At 39.3% G+C, this 7,771-nt stretch overlaps 1 long non-coding RNA gene and 1 pseudogene across 2 annotated transcripts in view; both read right to left on the bottom strand.

Annotated features, from left to right (window-relative positions):
* The window catches only part of LOC138985839 (uncharacterized), a 28,510-nt gene that overhangs the window by 18,128 nt on the left and 2,611 nt on the right, over positions 1-7,771 (bottom strand). Inside the window, exon 2 of one of the 2 annotated variants that reach the window (XR_011462802.1) lies at positions 6,238-6,491. The exons of the other annotated variant lie outside the window; for it this stretch is intronic. This is a non-coding gene — a long non-coding RNA (uncharacterized lncRNA). The remainder of the gene's footprint in view (positions 1-6,237; positions 6,492-7,771) is intronic. 2 annotated transcript variants of the gene reach the window in all.
* LOC138985838 (ATP synthase subunit g, mitochondrial pseudogene) lies at positions 472-851 on the bottom strand (annotated as a pseudogene).

Here is a 7,771-nt window from a genome sequence, read left to right as displayed (position 1 = left end):
TTTTGGGAGCCTATATTCAAGCTGATAATAAGGTGTTGTCAAAGGGATCTTTCTCTGATTTTTGCAAAGAAAAACAGCCCAAATTGTATTCTTAATGCTACGTGATTTAACTGTATCATGCTTGGCACATGGTATTATTTCAAGCCTACTGGAGCAAGTTCTCATTTTCTCAAAGCCTTCCCCCCAGCTTTTCTAGAAATAAAGCTTAAATATCATTTATTTCAAGCTTTCAGAATAAAGTTAACCTCATTTATACAGGTACCAGGTTGGTGTACTCATATATATCTTTTCCAATTGCAGGCTAAGCAAAGGCATGCATTTAGAACCGTATTAATATGTTAAAGCGAAAGACAAACCAACTTAATGTCAAGAGAAACTGTGACCTTCCATGTAGTGTGTGATAGAGAAACACTGATTCTGACACATTGTCTTATTTTATTCAAATAGCAGTCTGCTCACACGTGGTCCAAGAACACTTGAATAATAAAGCAAATATAATCACATGTTAAAAATTGGTCTTCAAACATCATAGCCAATGATGCCACGCTTGCCTATGATCTCGCCAACATAAAACCACATCCACACCTCAGTGGCCACCAAACCATTCAGTAGAGCTTCCTAACAGTGAGCTGTTTGAAGCTACCGGTTTTAGCACTGTTGATAATTTTTTTCAAGCTCTGAATTGCTGTAGGGATCTCAGCAGGGGTTGGAGGAACCAGCTCAACCTTGGCATAGTACCAAAACGTGGCCAATCGAGGCTTCGAGTAAGTCACAGCAGCGTTGACCAGTGCCGGGGCCTTTTCCGCGAGGTTACGGACAAACTGGGCCATGGTCCTAGGACGGAGAGCCCGTCACCCGACTGGCCGGGCTGAATGTCACCCGCCTGGAAGCTAGGTTTTGTTGTTTATATTCTCTCTTGCTTTTGTTTGATTTATGTTTTGATACACAGTCTAACATAAAGACTTAACTTGATACTTTTGTCCTAATATTTTTCTTAACACCATTGTTTAATAATTCATATCATCTACTGTGTATGGGTATCACTCTGGGAGTGTCTTCTTCATATACTTAGCTTCATGTATTCCAGAGCCTGTCCTCACTTGCCAATTCTTTCACTGATTAAGTGACTCCTGAACCAATCCCACACCCTATATGATGACAGCACCATAATGCTAAGGAGGGCCCTCTACCTTGTCATATTCTCTTTCAAATTATCCCCATTCTCTACTTTCTGTTCTTCTAGATGAACCTTGAAATCATTCATTTAAGTACTCCTGGTCTCTAAAACATTTGATAAAACTATGAATTTCTTTCTGTAAAGAATATCAGAACTACATGTATGATAACCAGACTTGCCATGCAGGAGTATGTCTCTATATGTTTAAATATTATGTCAGTGATTCTTGTAATTTTCTTCATTAGAGTCACTTCTAAATAATTAAATCTTCTAATTGCAAGGATATTTATTTTGAAACCAGCATCTTACTGAGCATTTTTTTATCAGTCCTAGAAGATTATTGTATTATCCATTATCTCTTTTCTCCTAGGTATAAGTTTTATATGTTCATATTTTGTTGCATTGACTAGAACTTCCAAGTTGATATTAAATAACAGTAGTAACATTGTGTATCCTTGATGATTTAATCCTAATTTTATTATGGATTCCTTTAGAGTTTAATGATTCAACATGAATGTTGGCTACTAGTTTGAATTAACTATCAATTCCTTTGATAAGACTATACCAAGTAACCAAACTGGGAGTATTTTAAAGATAAAGAGTAGATACAGTCCATATAGAAGCATATCTCAGAGATATTACAGGTTTGGCTCCAGACCACAGGAATAAAATAATTATTGCTATAAAGTAAATCACACAAATTTTTTGGTTTCCCAATACATATTAAAGTTATGTCTACACTATAATATAGTTTATTAAATGTGTAATAATATGTTTAAAGAAATCATTTATACAACCTAATTAAAAAAATACTTTATCTCTAAAAATAATAACCATCAGCTGAGCCTTTAGAGTCATAAGCTTTTTGCTGATGGAGGGTCTTGCCTTCTTGTTCATGGCTGTTGACTGGGGTTGGTGACTGCTAACGCTTGGGGTGGCTGTGGCAATGTATTAAAATAGGACCACAATGAAGTTTGCTTGATTTACTCACCCATTCATGAGTGATTTCTCTATAGCATGCAATTCTGTTTATCAGGATTTAGCAACAATAAAACCTCTTTCAAAACTGGAGTCAATCCTTTTAAACCCTGTCACTGCTTTGTCAACTAAGCTCATATAATGTTCTAAACCTTTTGTTACCATTTCAACAATCGTCATAGCGTTCTTGCCAGGAGTAGTTTCCTTCTCAAGAAAGCACTTCCTATGCTCAGCAATAAAAAAACAACTCTGCATCCATTCAAGTTTTATCATGAGATAGCAGCAATTCAGTCACATCTTCAGGCTGAACTTCTAGTTTTAGTTCTCTTGCTATTTCCACTACGTGTACTGTAACTTTCTCTACTAAATCTGGAACCCCTCAAAGTCATCCATCAAAGTTAGAATCAACTTCTTCCAAACCCCTGTTAATACTGATATTCTGACCTCTTCCAGTGAGTCATGAATGTTCTTAATGGCATCTAGAGCAGTGAACCCTTTCCAGAGATTTACAATCTACTTTACCCAGATCTAGTAGAAGAGTCTCTGGAGAAGGCAATGGCACTCCACTCCAGTACTCTTGTCTGGAAAATCCCATGGACAGAAGAGCCTGGTAGGCTGCAGTCCATGGGGTCGCTTAGAGTCGGACATGACTGAGCGACTTCACTTTCACTTTTCACTTTCATGCATTGGAGAAGGAAACGGCAACCCACTCCAGTGTTCTTGCCTGGAGAATCCCAGGGACGGGGGAGCCTGGTGGGCTGCTGGGGTCACACAGAGTCGGACACGACTGAAGTGACTTAGCAGCAGCAGCAGCAGTAGAAGAGTGACTACTTATGGCAGCTATTGTCTTACAACATACACGTCCTAAATTATAAGACTTTAAAGTTGAAATTACTCTTTGATCTATGGGCTGCAGGAAGGATGTTGTGTTAGGACATGAAAACAGCATCAATCCCATTGTACATCTCCATCAGAGCTCTTGGGTGACCAGGTGCATTGTCAATGAGCAGTATTTTGAAAGGAATCTTCTTTTCTGAGCAGTAGGTTTCAATAGTCAGCTTAAAATACTCAGTAAACTATGCTGTCAACAGATGTGTTGTCATCCAGGCTATGTCGTTCCATGTATAGAGCACAGGTGGAGATTTATTATAATTATAAAGGCCCCTGAACTTTCAGAATGTTAAATAAGCACTGGCTTCAACTTCAAGTCACGAGCTGCATTAGCCTCTAACAAGAGAGTCAGTCTGTCCTTTGAAGCTTTGAAGCCAGGAATTGACTTTTCCTATCTGGCTAGGAAAGTCCTAGATGATGTCTTCTTCCAATATAAGGCTGTTTTGTTTACACTGAAAATCTTTTTAGTGTAGCCACTTAGTTAGATCTTATGGATAACTTGCTGAAGCTTCTACATCAGCACTTCTTGCTTCACCTTGTACTTTTATGTTATGGAGATAGCATCTTTCTTTGAACCTCTTGAGCCAACCTCTGGTAGCTTCAAACTTCTCTTTTGCAACTTCTTCACCTCTCTCAGCCTTCATAGAATTAAAGACAGTTAGGGACTTGCTCTGTATCGGGTTTTGGCTTAAGGGAATGTTAAGGCTGGTCTGATCTTCTATCCAGAAGAAATATAAAGTTTCTCTATATTAGCAATGTAGGCTTCCCTGGTGGCTCAGATGGTAAAGAGTCTGCCTGCAAATTGGGAGATCCTGGTTTGATCCTTGGGTCAGGAAGTTCCGCTGGAGAAGGAAATGGCAACCCACTCAAGTATTCTTGCCTGGAGAATCCCATGGATGGAGGAGCCTGGCAGATTCCTGGGGTCGCAAAGAGTTGGACACGACTGAGCGACTGCACTTACTTACTTATATCAGCAATGAGACCTTTTCACTTTCGTATCATTTGTGTGTTCACTGGAGTAACACTTTGAATTTCTTTCAAGAATTTTTCTTTTGCGCTGATGCCTGCCTAACTATTTGGTATAAGAGGCCTAGCTTCCAGTCTGTCTCAGCTTTTGACATGCCTTCCTCACTAAGCTTAATTACTTCTAGCTTTTGATTTAAAGTGAGAGATATGCAACTCTTCCTTTGACTTGAACACTTAGAGGCCACTGTCATGTTATTAATGGGCCTAATTTCAACATTGTTGGGTCCCAAGGAATAGGGAGACATGAAGAAAGAGAGACAGGATAATGGTTGTTTGATGGAACAGTCAGAACATACAAAAAATTTAGAGATTAAGTTTTCCCTCTTATATGAGTATAGTTCATTGCCTCCAAAAATGAATACAATGGTAACATCAAATATCACTCATCACTATAACAAATATAATAATAAAAAGTTTGAAATATTATAAGAATTACCAAATGGGACAGAATCACGAATTGAGCAAACGGTGCCAACAGATTTGCTCAGTGCAGGGTTGCCACAAAAAAATAAAAAATGCAATATTTGCAAACAATAAAACAAGGTATGCCTGTAGACATACCTTGCTACAGGGAGGAAGCCAATTCTGACTCCATGTTGGAAACTGTCTCTTTGACTTGCTTTTTCATTGCTTTTATTATTATAATCATACTTAGTGGCGTGCCTGGAGGACCCTGCTCCTCTGCTTGACTGTAAACTAAAGTGCCTTTGTTCAGCACATGGAGAGAAACTTTGTCCCTACCCACCTGTGAAAGGAGAGATTAACACACCCCTTCCAAAGGCAGGCCATTCCCTTGGAGATGTTTTGCAAGACTGAACACCCTTTCAACTTTACTTCCCACTGCATCACCCTCTCTATTCTGCCTTTTGACTTTAGTTCCTCATTGCTTCTTTCTCTCTGATCTATAAAAGAGTCTGGCATCCAGACCCCAATAAGATGGTTATTGTGAGGCTCTAGCCTGCCATCTTCTCTGTCAGTTGGCTTTCTGATCAAAGTCTCTTCCTTCCCTCTGCACAACTGAGTGACTGAACAACAACAACAGTGATTGACGTATTACATAAGTGACATATTATACATGTAATTTATGTGTTAACATATATGTTAATTATACATAACATATAAGGTTATATGTTATATATAATTTCAATTTTTTCAGCACAGTCTTGACAGTAGATACCATTATCTTTATCATAGAAAAGGAAATTGAGGCTCAGAGACTTATCTTTAGAAGTTATACACATCTCTTCAGCCAGATTTTCAATAAATCATCAGGAAAGTGTCACGCGAGTGTATGTTCCTCGGTTCTTTGTCTCGTCACAACAAAGATTTGGAGCAATGGACATTAAAGCCCTCGGCGCATCACAGCTCTTGGGTCTTCGACAAACCGTGTTACAGCTCTTAGGCAAATCAGTGTTACAGCTCCATTTTATTTATAAGACAGCAGGAGAATCCAAGACTCGAAGAGAAGAGAGTGGAGGAGTGCGTGGGGAGGGAGAAAGAGAGAGAGAGAAAAAGAGAGAGAGAGTGCGTGCACGCGGGAGAGAGAGTCCGAGAGAAAGTGCTTTGGCTCCTCCTTTTATGTTTTTTTTCCTCCACCTGGGCCTGCCCTATGCAAATTGGGCTTAGCCAGGAGTGCTGTTTGTTCTGTTTGTTCTGCCTGAAGTCTTCTCTCTGGTCCTCGGACCTTCCTTGTCTTTTAGCCACCGCCATTTTGGACTCCTTTTCCCTATTCTACCTACCTAACAAAAGGGAAAAAAAAAAAAAACTGTTCTAAAAAAGGGTTTTAAACAGCAGTTAGTGCTCTAGTAGTGTTCTAGTCCAGTGCTTCTCAAGTTTAAAGTGCATATGAATTAACTGGGGAAATATTGTTAAAATGCAGATTCTGATGCATAGGTCTGTGATGGGAGCAGAGTTTCAGCCATCCTAGGTGATGCGATGTTGACTGTAAGCAGACCACACTTTGAGTAGCAAGGCTCTAGCCTACTTAATTAAATCCTATGTGATCAGCCTGATTTGGTCCTTAAAAATGCTTATTACAAAAAAAAAAAAAAAAAACACCCAACCAGTCAAAAAAACCCCCAAACCCTACATTTATAAGAACTAGATTTGGTCACATCTTTAATACAATCCTTTGGTCATGGTAAAGGAAGAGTTTTGCAAGATACCTTTTAATTTGATCTTTCTGGTCATTTCAGAGGAAGTTGTATATGTAGATGAGGGAACAGAGCTGCTGGTCAGAAAAACCACAACTTCATAAGGAACACTAGTTGCCAGGATGCCCACAGTTCCATTCATACACTGGAGTACAGTCTTTTTCTTGATTTCAATACTAATAAGTACTATGAAATTCCCACAAGGGTGGCAAATGGTGCTGTTCTTGGCAAAATGAACATTCTTCTTGGGGAATACTTGCACCTACCTAGGAAAAGATACAATCGCCATCAATAAAATACATTTTAAATACTTTTCTTTCTTTTTTTTTTTTTAAATAATCCAAGTGTCAGGCGAGTGTATGCTCCTCGGTTCTGTGGTTCTGTCTCATCACAACAAAGATTTGGAGTGACGGACATTAAAGCCCTCGGCGCGTCACAGCTCTTGGGTCTTGGACAGACCGTGTTATAGCTCTTAGACAAATCAGTGTTACAGCTCTGTTTTATTTAGAAGTTAGCAGGAGAATCCATCCTCAAAACGTGAGGGCATACCAAGATAAACAGCGCACCCACGCTGGGGAGAGACAGAGAAAGTGCTTTGGCTCCTCCTTTGATATGTTTTTTCCTCCCCCTGGGCCTGCCTTACGCAAATTGGGCTTAGCCAGGAGTGCTGTTTGTTCTACCTGAGGTCTTCACTCCGGTCCTCACACCTTCCTTTGACCTTCCTTTGTTCTATTTTCACAGGTTTTTCCCTTCCTCGTATTTTAGCCACCGCCATTTTGAACTCCTTTCCCCTAGTCTAACTACCTAACACAAGCAATAGATCATTAACATCTTTGAAACTCATCTATTCCCTTTTCACCCCGTTTCTGCCCAAAACAATCTCTCAGATAAAAGAACACACGAGGTTGCTGTGTGTTCTGAACTGGACAGTTACAGTCCAGGCACTATAGAAACTTAAATGCAGACTGAACATTCTCTAGGTCTCAAAAGCCTTCTTCAGAGAGCTTTTCCAGTGAAGCACCACCTCTGTTCAAACCTAAGAAAATTTTGGAAGGATTTCTGAAGTCCTGTATACATGGAAAAGAAAATGTGAAAACGACAGAGAAAAGAGCTTAATTCTCAAAGAAAACAGGGTGCATTCTGAGCCTTACCCTTTAAAATTAGTTTTAATTTTAAAAATAAACTTTAAAAAGCAACTTCGAATACGACAGCCTGCTTTATGGTTGTAAGCCCAGTAGGAAATTTTGCTTCTTTACAAAAAAGGAGCGTGTGTAGCCATATTTTAGATTTAAAACTTAGAGATAAATGCAGAAAGTAAAAGGAATAATCATAGGACATGGATGAAAAAGGTGAGAACACAAAGGGAATATATTTTAAAGTAAGGAGTTCGTGATGAGTGTAAGCTAGAGAAAGGAGAGTCTGAGAGGAGGGGGGAGTCTACCTCTATTTAAATGTTAAAGATAAGCTTAAAGATGGTGGAGAGGACAAGAGAAGGACACTGGTTTGGAGATAAACTTCAAGGGAATAGTACAATCAGGACCCGTGG

The sequence above is a fragment of the Bos mutus genome, chromosome 26, assembly GCF_027580195.1.
Source record: "Bos mutus isolate GX-2022 chromosome 26, NWIPB_WYAK_1.1, whole genome shotgun sequence".
In the NCBI taxonomy this organism is placed as follows: Eukaryota; Metazoa; Chordata; class Mammalia; order Artiodactyla; family Bovidae; genus Bos; species Bos mutus.
Note: the sequence above shows the minus strand (reverse complement) of the source record. Positions and strands in the feature narration are given on the sequence as shown.